We start from the raw sequence: 13672 nt of genomic DNA on the forward strand, positions 1-13672 counted from the left end.
GAATGTGAGGGAGTGGGCTACTAGGAATCAGTTTTAGAAGGAAGGAGAGTAAAAATGGTTGTGCACAGCAGTCTTAAATTACACCACACAGCAGCTTTACCTGATGGATGTATAGTACTGGCACGAAAAAATTATTTTGAGGAGCTAGACGTTGAGAGTCCCTGGCTCCATGATAAATTGTTCTGGTGCTAAAGAAAGAAGACATTAATGACTCAGATATCAAATATGGTCTAATTGGTTCTGATGAAAAAAATACTTTTGTACAAGAGCACAAGTCTTTTAGTAGCTAACTGAAAAATATTCACTAAGAAAGGAAGATAGCTGACTCTTTGTTTTCAATTTCCATTGCCTGTTTTGACATCTCACTGTTGCTCAAGTATTAGAAATGATGCGCTGAACTGAAAGTGCATCATTTCTTTGAAAGGTTGGTGTTTTTGGCAAAAATATTCAGAGGACCTCACTTGCCCTGACCAGGAATCGAACCCGGGCGGCGGCGGTGAGAGCGCCGAATCCTAGCCACTAGACCACCAGGGAGGGATGGTTTAGTTTGACACTCCATGAAAGAAAAGGAAGTTTCCTGAATGTAGTCCAAAGCAATGGAATGTGAGGGAGTGGGCTACTAGGAATCAGTTTTAGAAGGAAGGAGAGTAAAAATGGTTGTGCACAGCAGTCTTAAATTACACCACACAGCAGCTTTACCTGATGGATGTATAGTACTGGCACAAAAAAATTATTTTGAGGAGCTAGACGTTGAGAGTCCCTGGCTCCATGATAAATTGTTCTGGTGCTAAAGAAAGAAGACATTAATGATTCAGATATCAAATAAGGTCTAATTGGTTCTGATGAAAAAAATACTTTTGTACAAGAGCACAAGTCATTTAGTAGCTAACTGAAAAATATTCACTAAGAAAGGAAGATAGCTGACTCTTTGTTATCAATTTCCATTGTCTGTTTTGACAACTCACTGTTGCTCAAGTATTAGAAATAATGCGCTGAACTGAAAGTGCATAATTTCTTTGAAAGGTTGGTGTTTTTGGCAAAAATATTCCAAGGACCTCACTTTCCCTGACTGGGAATCGAACCTGGGCCGCGGAGGTGAGAGCGCCGAATCCTAGCCAGTAGACCACCAGGGAGGGATGGTTTAGTTTGACACTCCATGTCAAAAAAAATACTTTTGTACAAGAGCACAAGTCTTTTAGTAGCTAACTGAAAAATATTCACTAAGAAAGGAAGATAGCTGACTCTTTGTTTTCAATTTCCATTGCCTGTTTTGACATCTCACTGTTGCTCAAGTATTAGAAATGATGCGCTGAACTGAAAGTGCATCATTTCTTTGAAAGGTTGGTGTTTTTGGCAAAAATATTCAGAGGACCTCACTTTCCCTGACCAGGAATCGAACCCGGGCGGCGGCGGTGAGAGCGCCGAATTCTAGCCACTAGACCACCAGGGAGGGATGGTTTAGTTTGACACTCCATGAAAGAAAAGGAAGTTTCCTGAATGAAGTCCAAAGCAATGGAATGTGAGGGAGTGGGCTACTAGGAATCAGTTTTAGAAGGAAGGAGAGTAAAAATGGTTGTGCATAGCAGTCTTAAATTACACCACACAGCAGCTTTACCTGATGGATGTATAGTACTGGCACAAAAAAATTATTTTGAGGAGCTAGACGTTGAGTGTCCCTGGCTCCATGATAAATTGTTCTCGTGCTAAAGAAAGAAGACATTAATGATTCAGATATCAAATATGGTCTAATTGGTTCTGATGAAAAAAATACTTTTGTACAAGAGCACAAGTCTTTTAGTAGCTAACTGAAAAATATTCATTAAGAAAGGAAGATAGCTGACTCTTTGTTATCAATTTCCATTGTCTGTTTTGACATCTCACTGTTGCTCAAGTATTAGAAATGATGCGCTGAACTGAAAGTGCATCATTTCTTTGAAAGGTTGGTGTTTTTGGCAAAAACATTCTGAGGACCTCACTTTCCCTGACCGGGAATTGAACCCGGGCCGCGGAGGTGAGAGCACCGAATCCTAGCCACTAGACCACCAGGGAGGGATGGTTTAGTTTGACACTCCATGAAAGAAAAGGAAGTTTCCTGAATGAAGTCCAAAGCAATGGAATGTGAGGGAGTGGGCTACTAGGAATCAGTTTTAGAAGGAAGGAGAGTAAAAATGGTTGTGCACAGCAGTCTTAAATTACACCACACAGCAGCTTTACCTGATGGATGTATAGTACTGGCACAAAAAAATTATTTTGAGGAGCTAGACGTTGAGAGTCCCTGGCTCCATGATAAATTGTTCTGGTGCTAAAGAAAGAAGACATTAATGACTCAGATATCAAATATGGTCTAATTGGTTCTGATGAAAAAAATACTTTTGTACAAGAGCACAAGTCTTTTAGTAGCTAACTGAAAAATATTCACTAAGAAAGGAAGATAGCTGACTCTTTGTTTTCAATTTCCATTGCCTGTTTTGACATCTCACTGTTGCTCAAGTATTAAAAATGATGCGCTGAACTGAAAGTGCATCATTTCTTTGAAAGGTTGGTGTTTTTGGCAAAAATATTCAGAGGACCTCACTTGCCCTGACCAGGAATCGAACCCGGGCGGCGGTGGTGAGAGCGCCGAATCCTAGCCACTAGACCACCAGGGAGGGATGGTTTAGTTTGACACTCCATGAAAGAAAAGGAAGTTTCCTGAATGAAGTCCAAAGCAATGGAATGTGAGGGAGTGGGCTACTAGGAATCAGTTTTAGAAGGAAGGAGAGTAAAAATGGTTGTGCACAGCAGTCTTAAATTACACCACACAGCAGCTTTACCTGATGGATGTATAGTACTGGCACGAAAAAATTATTTTGAGGAGCTAGACGTTGAGAGTCCCTGGCTCCATGATAAATTGTTCTGGTGCTAAAGAAAGAAGACATTAATGATTCAGATATCAAATAAGGTCTAATTGGTTCTGATGAAAAAAATACTTTTGTACAAGAGCACAAGTCTTTTAGTAGCTAACTGAAAAATATTCACTAAGAAAGGAAGATAGCTGACTCTTTGTTATCAATTTCCATTGTCTGTTTTGACAACTCACTGTTGCTCAAGTATTAGAAATAATGCGCTGAACTGAAAGTGCATCATTTCTTTGAAAGGTTGGTGTTTTTGGCAAAAATATTCCAAGGACCTCACTTTCCCTGACCGGGAATCGAACCCGGTCCGCGGTGGTGAGAGCGCCGAATCCTAGCCAGTAGACCACCAGGGAAAGATGGTTTAGTTTGACACTCCATGTCAAAAAAAATACTTTTGTACAAGAGCACAAGTCTTTTAGTAGCTAACTGAAAAATATTCACTAAGAAAGGAAGATAGCTTACTCTTTGTTTTCAATTTCCATTGCCTGTTTTGACATCTAACTGTTGCTCAAGTATTAGAAATGATGCGCTGAACTGAAAGTGCATCATTTCTTTGAAAGGTTGGTGTTTTTGGCAAAAATATTCAGAGGACCTCACTTTCCCTGACCGGGAATCGAACCCGGGCCGCGGCGGCGAGAGCGCCGAATCCTAGCCACTATACCACCAGGGAGGGATGGTTTAGTTTGACACTCCATGAAAGAAAAGGAAGTTTCCTGAATGAAGTCCAAAGCAATGGAATGTGAGGGAGTGGGCTACTAGGAATCAGTTTTAGAAGGAAGGAGAGTAAAAATGGTTGTGCACAGCAGTCTTAAATTACACCACACAGCAGCTTTACCTGATGGATGTATAGTACTGGCACGAAAAAATTATTTTGAGGAGCTAGACGTTGAGAGTCCCTGGCTCCATGATAAATTGTTCTGGTGCTAAAGAAAGAAGACATTAATGACTCAGATATCAAATATGGTCTAATTGGTTCTGATGAAAAAAATACTTTTGTACAAGAGCACAAGTCTTTTAGTAGCTAACTGAAAAATATTCACTAAGAAAGGAAGATAGCTGACTCTTTGTTTTCAATTTCCATTGCCTGTTTTGACATCTCACTGTTGCTCAAGTATTAGAAATGATGCGCTGAACTGAAAGTGCATCATTTCTTTGAAAGGTTGGTGTTTTTGGCAAAAATATTCAGAGGACCTCACTTGCCCTGACCAGGAATCGAACCCGGGCGGCGGCGGTGAGAGCGCCGAATCCTAGCCACTAGACCACCAGGGAGGGATGGTTTAGTTTGACACTCCATGAAAGAAAAGGAAGTTTCCTGAATGAAGTCCAAAGCAATGGAATGTGAGGGAGTGGGCTACTAGGAATCAGTTTTAGAAGGAAGGAGAGTAAAAATGGTTGTGCACAGCAGTCTTAAATTACACCACACAGCAGCTTTACCTGATGGATGTATAGTACTGGCATAAAAAAATTATTTTGAGGAGCTAGACGTTGAGAGTCCCTGGCTCCATGATAAATTGTTCTGGTGCTAAAGAAAGAAGACATTAATGATTCAGATATCAAATAAGGTCTAATTGGTTCTGATGAAAAAAATACTTTTGTACAAGAGCACAAGTCATTTAGTAGCTAACTGAAAAATATTCACTAAGAAAGGAAGATAGCTGACTCTTTGTTATCAATTTCCATTGTCTGTTTTGACAACTCACTGTTGCTCAAGTATTAGAAATAATGCGCTGAACTGAAAGTGCATCATTTCTTTGAAAGGTTGGTGTTTTTGGCAAAAATATTCCAAGGACCTCACTTTCCCTGACCGGGAATCGAACCCGGTCCGCGGTGGTGAGAGCGCCGAATCCTAGCCAGTAGACCACCAGGGAAAGATGGTTTAGTTTGACACTCCATGTCAAAAAAAATACTTTTGTACAAGAGCACAAGTCTTTTAGTAGCTAACTGAAAAATATTCACTAAGAAAGGAAGATAGCTTACTCTTTGTTTTCAATTTCCATTGCCTGTTTTGACATCTAACTGTTGCTCAAGTATTAGAAATGATGCGCTGAACTGAAAGTGCATCATTTCTTTGAAAGGTTGGTGTTTTTGGCAAAAATATTCAGAGGACCTCACTTTCCCTGACCGGGAATCGAACCCGGGCCGCGGCGGCGAGAGCGCCGAATCCTAGCCACTATACCACCAGGGAGGGATGGTTTAGTTTGACACTCCATGAAAGAAAAGGAAGTTTCCTGAATGAAGTCCAAAGCAATGGAATGTGAGGGAGTGGGCTACTAGGAATCAGTTTTAGAAGGAAGGAGAGTAAAAATGGTTGTGCACAGCAGTCTTAAATTACACCACACAGCAGCTTTACCTGATGGATGTATAGTACTGGCACGAAAAAATTATTTTGAGGAGCTAGACGTTGAGAGTCCCTGGCTCCATGATAAATTGTTCTGGTGCTAAAGAAAGAAGACATTAATGACTCAGATATCAAATATGGTCTAATTGGTTCTGATGAAAAAAATACTTTTGTACAAGAGCACAAGTCTTTTAGTAGCTAACTGAAAAATATTCACTAAGAAAGGAAGATAGCTGACTCTTTGTTTTCAATTTCCATTGCCTGTTTTGACATCTCACTGTTGCTCAAGTATTAGAAATGATGCGCTGAACTGAAAGTGCATCATTTCTTTGAAAGGTTGGTGTTTTTGGCAAAAATATTCAGAGGACCTCACTTGCCCTGACCAGGAATCGAACCCGGGCGGCGGCGGTGAGAGCGCCGAATCCTAGCCACTAGACCACCAGGGAGGGATGGTTTAGTTTGACACTCCATGAAAGAAAAGGAAGTTTCCTGAATGAAGTCCAAAGCAATGGAATGTGAGGGAGTGGGCTACTAGGAATCAGTTTTAGAAGGAAGGAGAGTAAAAATGGTTGTGCACAGCAGTCTTAAATTACACCACACAGCAGCTTTACCTGATGGATGTATAGTACTGGCATAAAAAAATTATTTTGAGGAGCTAGACGTTGAGAGTCCCTGGCTCCATGATAAATTGTTCTGGTGCTAAAGAAAGAAGACATTAATGATTCAGATATCAAATAAGGTCTAATTGGTTCTGATGAAAAAAATACTTTTGTACAAGAGCACAAGTCATTTAGTAGCTAACTGAAAAATATTCACTAAGAAAGGAAGATAGCTGACTCTTTGTTATCAATTTCCATTGTCTGTTTTGACAACTCACTGTTGCTCAAGTATTAGAAATAATGCGCTGAACTGAAAGTGCATCATTTCTTTGAAAGGTTGGTGTTTTTGGCAAAAATATTCCAAGGACCTCACTTTCCCTGACTGGGAATCGAACCTGGGCCGCGGAGGTGAGAGCGCCGAATCCTAGCCAGTAGACCACCAGGGAGGGATGGTTTAGTTTGACACTCCATGTCAAAAAAAATACTTTTGTACAAGAGCACAAGTCTTTTAGTAGCTAACTGAAAAATATTCACTAAGAAAGGAAGATAGCTGACTCTTTGTTTTCAATTTCCATTGCCTGTTTTGACATCTCACTGTTGCTCAAGTATTAGAAATGATGCGCTGAACTGAAAGTGCATCATTTCTTTGAAAGGTTGGTGTTTTTGGCAAAAATATTCAGAGGACCTCACTTTCCCTGACCAGGAATCGAACCCGGGCGGCGGCGGTGAGAGCGCCGAATTCTAGCCACTAGACCACCAGGGAGGGATGGTTTAGTTTGACACTCCATGAAAGAAAAGGAAGTTTCCTGAATGAAGTCCAAAGCAATGGAATGTGAGGGAGTGGGCTACTAGGAATCAGTTTTAGAAGGAAGGAGAGTAAAAATGGTTGTGCATAGCAGTCTTAAATTACACCACACAGCAGCTTTACCTGATGGATGTATAGTACTGGCACAAAAAAATTATTTTGAGGAGCTAGACGTTGAGTGTCCCTGGCTCCATGATAAATTGTACTCGTGCTAAAGAAAGAAGACATTAATGATTCAGATATCAAATATGGTCTAATTGGTTCTGATGAAAAAAATACTTTTGTACAAGAGCACAAGTCTTTTAGTAGCTAACTGAAAAATATTCATTAAGAAAGGAAGATAGCTGACTCTTTGTTATCAATTTCCATTGTCTGTTTTGACATCTCACTGTTGCTCAAGTATTAGAAATGATGCGCTGAACTGAAAGTGCATCATTTCTTTGAAAGGTTGGTGTTTTTGGCAAAAACATTCTGAGGACCTCACTTTCCCTGACCGGGAATTGAACCCGGGCCGCGGAGGTGAGAGCACCGAATCCTAGCCACTAGACCACCAGGGAGGGATGGTTTAGTTTGACACTCCATGAAAGAAAAGGAAGTTTCCTGAATGAAGTCCAAAGCAATGGAATGTGAGGGAGTGGGCTACTAGGAATCAGTTTTAGAAGGAAGGAGAGTAAAAATGGTTGTGCACAGCAGTCTTAAATTACACCACACAGCAGCTTTACCTGATGGATGTATAGTACTGGCACAAAAAAATTATTTTGAGGAGCTAGACGTTGAGAGTCCCTGGCTCCATGATAAATTGTTCTGGTGCTAAAGAAAGAAGACATTAATGACTCAGATATCAAATATGGTCTAATTGGTTCTGATGAAAAAAATACTTTTGTACAAGAGCACAAGTCTTTTAGTAGCTAACTGAAAAATATTCACTAAGAAAGGAAGATAGCTGACTCTTTGTTTTCAATTTCCATTGCCTGTTTTGACATCTCACTGTTGCTCAAGTATTAAAAATGATGCGCTGAACTGAAAGTGCATCATTTCTTTGAAAGGTTGGTGTTTTTGGCAAAAATATTCAGAGGACCTCACTTGCCCTGACCAGGAATCGAACCCGGGCGGCGGCGGTGAGAGCGCCGAATCCTAGCCACTAGACCACCAGGGAGGGATGGTTTAGTTTGACACTCCATGAAAGAAAAGGAAGTTTCCTGAATGAAGTCCAAAGCAATGGAATGTGAGGGAGTGGGCTACTAGGAATCAGTTTTAGAAGGAAGGAGAGTAAAAATGGTTGTGCACAGCAGTCTTAAATTACACCACACAGCAGCTTTACCTGATGGATGTATAGTACTGGCACGAAAAAATTATTTTGAGGAGCTAGACGTTGAGAGTCCCTGGCTCCATGATAAATTGTTCTGGTGCTAAAGAAAGAAGACATTAATGATTCAGATATCAAATAAGGTCTAATTGGTTCTGATGAAAAAAATACTTTTGTACAAGAGCACAAGTCTTTTAGTAGCTAACTGAAAAATATTCACTAAGAAAGGAAGATAGCTGACTCTTTGTTATCAATTTCCATTGTCTGTTTTGACAACTCACTGTTGCTCAAGTATTAGAAATAATGCGCTGAACTGAAAGTGCATCATTTCTTTGAAAGGTTGGTGTTTTTGGCAAAAATATTCCAAGGACCTCACTTTCCCTGACCGGGAATCGAACCCGGGCCGCGGTGGTGAGAGCGCCGAATCCTAGCCAGTAGACCACCAGGGAGGGATGGTTTAGTTTGACACTCCATGTCAAAAAAAATACTTTTGTACAAGAGCACAAGTCTTTTAGTAGCTAACTGAAAAATATTCACTAAGAAAGGAAGATAGCTGACTCTTTGTTTTCAATTTCCATTGCCTGTTTTGACATCTCACTGTTGCTCAAGTATTAGAAATGATGCGCTGAACTGAAAGTGCATCATTTCTTTGAAAGGTTGGTGTTTTTGGCAAAAATATTCAGAGGACCTCACTTGCCCTGACCAGGAATCGAACCCGGGCGGCGGCGGCGAGAGTGCCGAATCCTAGCCACTAGACCACCAGGGAGGGATGGTTTAGTTTGACACTCCATGAAAGAAAAGGAAGTTTCCTGAATGTAGTCCAAAGCAATGGAATGTGAGGGAGTGGGCTACTAGGAATCAGTTTTAGAAGGAAGGAGAGTAAAAATGGTTGTGCACAGCAGTCTTAAATTACACCACACAGCAGCTTTACCTGATGGATGTATAGTACTGGCACAAAAAAATTATTTTGAGGAGCTAGACGTTGAGAGTCCCTGGCTCCATGATAAATTGTTCTGGTGCTAAAGAAAGAAGACATTAATGATTCAGATATCAAATAAGGTCTAATTGGTTCTGATGAAAAAAATACTTTTGTACAAGAGCACAAGTCATTTAGTAGCTAACTGAAAAATATTCACTAAGAAAGGAAGATAGCTGACTCTTTGTTATCAATTTCCATTGTCTGTTTTGACAACTCACTGTTGCTCAAGTATTAGAAATAATGCGCTGAACTGAAAGTGCATAATTTCTTTGAAAGGTTGGTGTTTTTGGCAAAAATATTCCAAGGACCTCACTTTCCCTGACTGGGAATCGAACCTGGGCCGCGGAGGTGAGAGCGCCGAATCCTAGCCAGTAGACCACCAGGGAGGGATGGTTTAGTTTGACACTCCATGTCAAAAAAAATACTTTTGTACAAGAGCACAAGTCTTTTAGTAGCTAACTGAAAAATATTCACTAAGAAAGGAAGATAGCTGACTCTTTGTTTTCAATTTCCATTGCCTGTTTTGACATCTCACTGTTGCTCAAGTATTAGAAATGATGCGCTGAACTGAAAGTGCATCATTTCTTTGAAAGGTTGGTGTTTTTGGCAAAAATATTCAGAGGACCTCACTTTCCCTGACCAGGAATCGAACCCGGGCGGCGGCGGTGAGAGCGCCGAATTCTAGCCACTAGACCACCAGGGAGGGATGGTTTAGTTTGACACTCCATGAAAGAAAAGGAAGTTTCCTGAATGAAGTCCAAAGCAATGGAATGTGAGGGAGTGGGCTACTAGGAATCAGTTTTAGAAGGAAGGAGAGTAAAAATGGTTGTGCATAGCAGTCTTAAATTACACCACACAGCAGCTTTACCTGATGGATGTATAGTACTGGCACAAAAAAATTATTTTGAGGAGCTAGACGTTGAGTGTCCCTGGCTCCATGATAAATTGTTCTCGTGCTAAAGAAAGAAGACATTAATGATTCAGATATCAAATATGGTCTAATTGGTTCTGATGAAAAAAATACTTTTGTACAAGAGCACAAGTCTTTTAGTAGCTAACTGAAAAATATTCATTAAGAAAGGAAGATAGCTGACTCTTTGTTATCAATTTCCATTGTCTGTTTTGACATCTCACTGTTGCTCAAGTATTAGAAATGATGCGCTGAACTGAAAGTGCATCATTTCTTTGAAAGGTTGGTGTTTTTGGCAAAAACATTCTGAGGACCTCACTTTCCCTGACCGGGAATTGAACCCGGGCCGCGGAGGTGAGAGCACCGAATCCTAGCCACTAGACCACCAGGGAGGGATGGTTTAGTTTGACACTCCATGAAAGAAAAGGAAGTTTCCTGAATGAAGTCCAAAGCAATGGAATGTGAGGGAGTGGGCTACTAGGAATCAGTTTTAGAAGGAAGGAGAGTAAAAATGGTTGTGCACAGCAGTCTTAAATTACACCACACAGCAGCTTTACCTGATGGATGTATAGTACTGGCACGAAAAAAATTATTTTGAGGAGCTAGACGTTGAGAGTCCCTGGCTCCATGATAAATTGTTCTGGTGCTAAAGAAAGAAGACATTAATGACTCAGATATCAAATATGGTCTAATTGGTTCTGATGAAAAAAATACTTTTGTACAAGAGCACAAGTCTTTTAGTAGCTAACTGAAAAATATTCACTAAGAAAGGAAGATAGCTGACTCTTTGTTTTCAATTTCCATTGCCTGTTTTGACATCTCACTGTTGCTCAAGTATTAAAAATGATGCGCTGAACTGAAAGTGCATCATTTCTTTGAAAGGTTGGTGTTTTTGGCAAAAATATTCAGAGGACCTCACTTGCCCTGACCAGGAATCGAACCCGGGCGGCGGTGGTGAGAGCGCCGAATCCTAGCCACTAGACCACCAGGGAGGGATGGTTTAGTTTGACACTCCATGAAAGAAAAGGAAGTTTCCTGAATGAAGTCCAAAGCAATGGAATGTGAGGGAGTGGGCTACTAGGAATCAGTTTTAGAAGGAAGGAGAGTAAAAATGGTTGTGCACAGCAGTCTTAAATTACACCACACAGCAGCTTTACCTGATGGATGTATAGTACTGGCACGAAAAAATTATTTTGAGGAGCTAGACGTTGAGAGTCCCTGGCTCCATGATAAATTGTTCTGGTGCTAAAGAAAGAAGACATTAATGATTCAGATATCAAATAAGGTCTAATTGGTTCTGATGAAAAAAATACTTTTGTACAAGAGCACAAGTCTTTTAGTAGCTAACTGAAAAATATTCACTAAGAAAGGAAGATAGCTGACTCTTTGTTATCAATTTCCATTGTCTGTTTTGACAACTCACTGTTGCTCAAGTATTAGAAATAATGCGCTGAACTGAAAGTGCATCATTTCTTTGAAAGGTTGGTGTTTTTGGCAAAAATATTCCAAGGACCTCACTTTCCCTGACCGGGAATCGAACCCGGTCCGCGGTGGTGAGAGCGCCGAATCCTAGCCAGTAGACCACCAGGGAAAGATGGTTTAGTTTGACACTCCATGTCAAAAAAAATACTTTTGTACAAGAGCACAAGTCTTTTAGTAGCTAACTGAAAAATATTCACTAAGAAAGGAAGATAGCTTACTCTTTGTTTTCAATTTCCATTGCCTGTTTTGACATCTAACTGTTGCTCAAGTATTAGAAATGATGCGCTGAACTGAAAGTGCATCATTTCTTTGAAAGGTTGGTGTTTTTGGCAAAAATATTCAGAGGACCTCACTTTCCCTGACCGGGAATCGAACCCGGGCCGCGGCGGCGAGAGCGCCGAATCCTAGCCACTATACCACCAGGGAGGGATGGTTTAGTTTGACACTCCATGAAAGAAAAGGAAGTTTCCTGAATGAAGTCCAAAGCAATGGAATGTGAGGGAGTGGGCTACTAGGAATCAGTTTTAGAAGGAAGGAGAGTAAAAATGGTTGTGCACAGCAGTCTTAAATTACACCACACAGCAGCTTTACCTGATGGATGTATAGTACTGGCACGAAAAAATTATTTTGAGGAGCTAGACGTTGAGAGTCCCTGGCTCCATGATAAATTGTTCTGGTGCTAAAGAAAGAAGACATTAATGACTCAGATATCAAATATGGTCTAATTGGTTCTGATGAAAAAAATACTTTTGTACAAGAGCACAAGTCTTTTAGTAGCTAACTGAAAAATATTCACTAAGAAAGGAAGATAGCTGACTCTTTGTTTTCAATTTCCATTGCCTGTTTTGACATCTCACTGTTGCTCAAGTATTAGAAATGATGCGCTGAACTGAAAGTGCATCATTTCTTTGAAAGGTTGGTGTTTTTGGCAAAAATATTCAGAGGACCTCACTTGCCCTGACCAGGAATCGAACCCGGGCGGCGGCGGTGAGAGCGCCGAATCCTAGCCACTAGACCACCAGGGAGGGATGGTTTAGTTTGACACTCCATGAAAGAAAAGGAAGTTTCCTGAATGAAGTCCAAAGCAATGGAATGTGAGGGAGTGGGCTACTAGGAATCAGTTTTAGAAGGAAGGAGAGTAAAAATGGTTGTGCACAGCAGTCTTAAATTACACCACACAGCAGCTTTACCTGATGGATGTATAGTACTGGCATAAAAAAATTATTTTGAGGAGCTAGACGTTGAGAGTCCCTGGCTCCATGATAAATTGTTCTGGTGCTAAAGAAAGAAGACATTAATGATTCAGATATCAAATAAGGTCTAATTGGTTCTGATGAAAAAAATACTTTTGTACAAGAGCACAAGTCATTTAGTAGCTAACTGAAAAATATTCACTAAGAAAGGAAGATAGCTGACTCTTTGTTATCAATTTCCATTGTCTGTTTTGACAACTCACTGTTGCTCAAGTATTAGAAATAATGCGCTGAACTGAAAGTGCATCATTTCTTTGAAAGGTTGGTGTTTTTGGCAAAAATATTCCAAGGACCTCACTTTCCCTGACTGGGAATCGAACCTGGGCCGCGGAGGTGAGAGCGCCGAATCCTAGCCAGTAGACCACCAGGGAGGGATGGTTTAGTTTGACACTCCATGTCAAAAAAAATACTTTTGTACAAGAGCACAAGTCTTTTAGTAGCTAACTGAAAAATATTCACTAAGAAAGGAAGATAGCTGACTCTTTGTTTTCAATTTCCATTGCCTGTTTTGACATCTCACTGTTGCTCAAGTATTAGAAATGATGCGCTGAACTGAAAGTGCATCATTTCTTTGAAAGGTTGGTGTTTTTGGCAAAAATATTCAGAGGACCTCACTTTCCCTGACCAGGAATCGAACCCGGGCGGCGGCGGTGAGAGCGCCGAATTCTAGCCACTAGACCACCAGGGAGGGATGGTTTAGTTTGACACTCCATGAAAGAAAAGGAAGTTTCCTGAATGAAGTCCAAAGCAATGGAATGTGAGGGAGTGGGCTACTAGGAATCAGTTTTAGAAGGAAGGAGAGTAAAAATGGTTGTGCATAGCAGTCTTAAATTACACCACACAGCAGCTTTACCTGATGGATGTATAGTACTGGCACAAAAAAATTATTTTGAGGAGCTAGACGTTGAGTGTCCCTGGCTCCATGATAAATTGTACTCGTGCTAAAGAAAGAAGACATTAATGATTCAGATATCAAATATGGTCTAATTGGTTCTGATGAAAAAAATACTTTTGTACAAGAGCACAAGTCTTTTAGTAGCTAACTGAAAAATATTCATTAAGAAAGGAAGATAGCTGACTCTTTGTTATCAATTTCCATTGTCTGT

At 40.5% G+C, this 13672-nt stretch overlaps 3 non-coding genes across 3 annotated transcripts; all 3 read right to left on the reverse strand.

Moving 5' to 3' along the window:
• Positions 1–3492: 3492 nt before the first annotated feature.
• On the reverse strand, positions 3493–3564 carry TRNAE-CUC (transfer RNA glutamic acid (anticodon CUC)). Its single transcript has one exon. It is a non-coding gene; the product is annotated as a tRNA-Glu (tRNA).
• Positions 3565–5007: 1443 nt separating this feature from the next.
• Positions 5008–5079, reverse strand: TRNAE-CUC (transfer RNA glutamic acid (anticodon CUC)). Its single transcript has one exon. It is a non-coding gene; the product is annotated as a tRNA-Glu (tRNA).
• Positions 5080–11667: 6588 nt separating this feature from the next.
• Positions 11668–11739, reverse strand: TRNAE-CUC (transfer RNA glutamic acid (anticodon CUC)). The gene has a single exon. It is a non-coding gene; the product is annotated as a tRNA-Glu (tRNA).
• Between the last annotated feature and the right edge of the window lie 1933 nt (positions 11740–13672).

The sequence above is a fragment of the Taudactylus pleione genome, unplaced genomic scaffold (genome assembly GCF_031769625.1).
Source record: "Taudactylus pleione unplaced genomic scaffold, aTauple2 ptg000174l, whole genome shotgun sequence".
Lineage (NCBI taxonomy): Eukaryota > Metazoa > Chordata > Amphibia > Anura > Myobatrachidae > Taudactylus > Taudactylus pleione.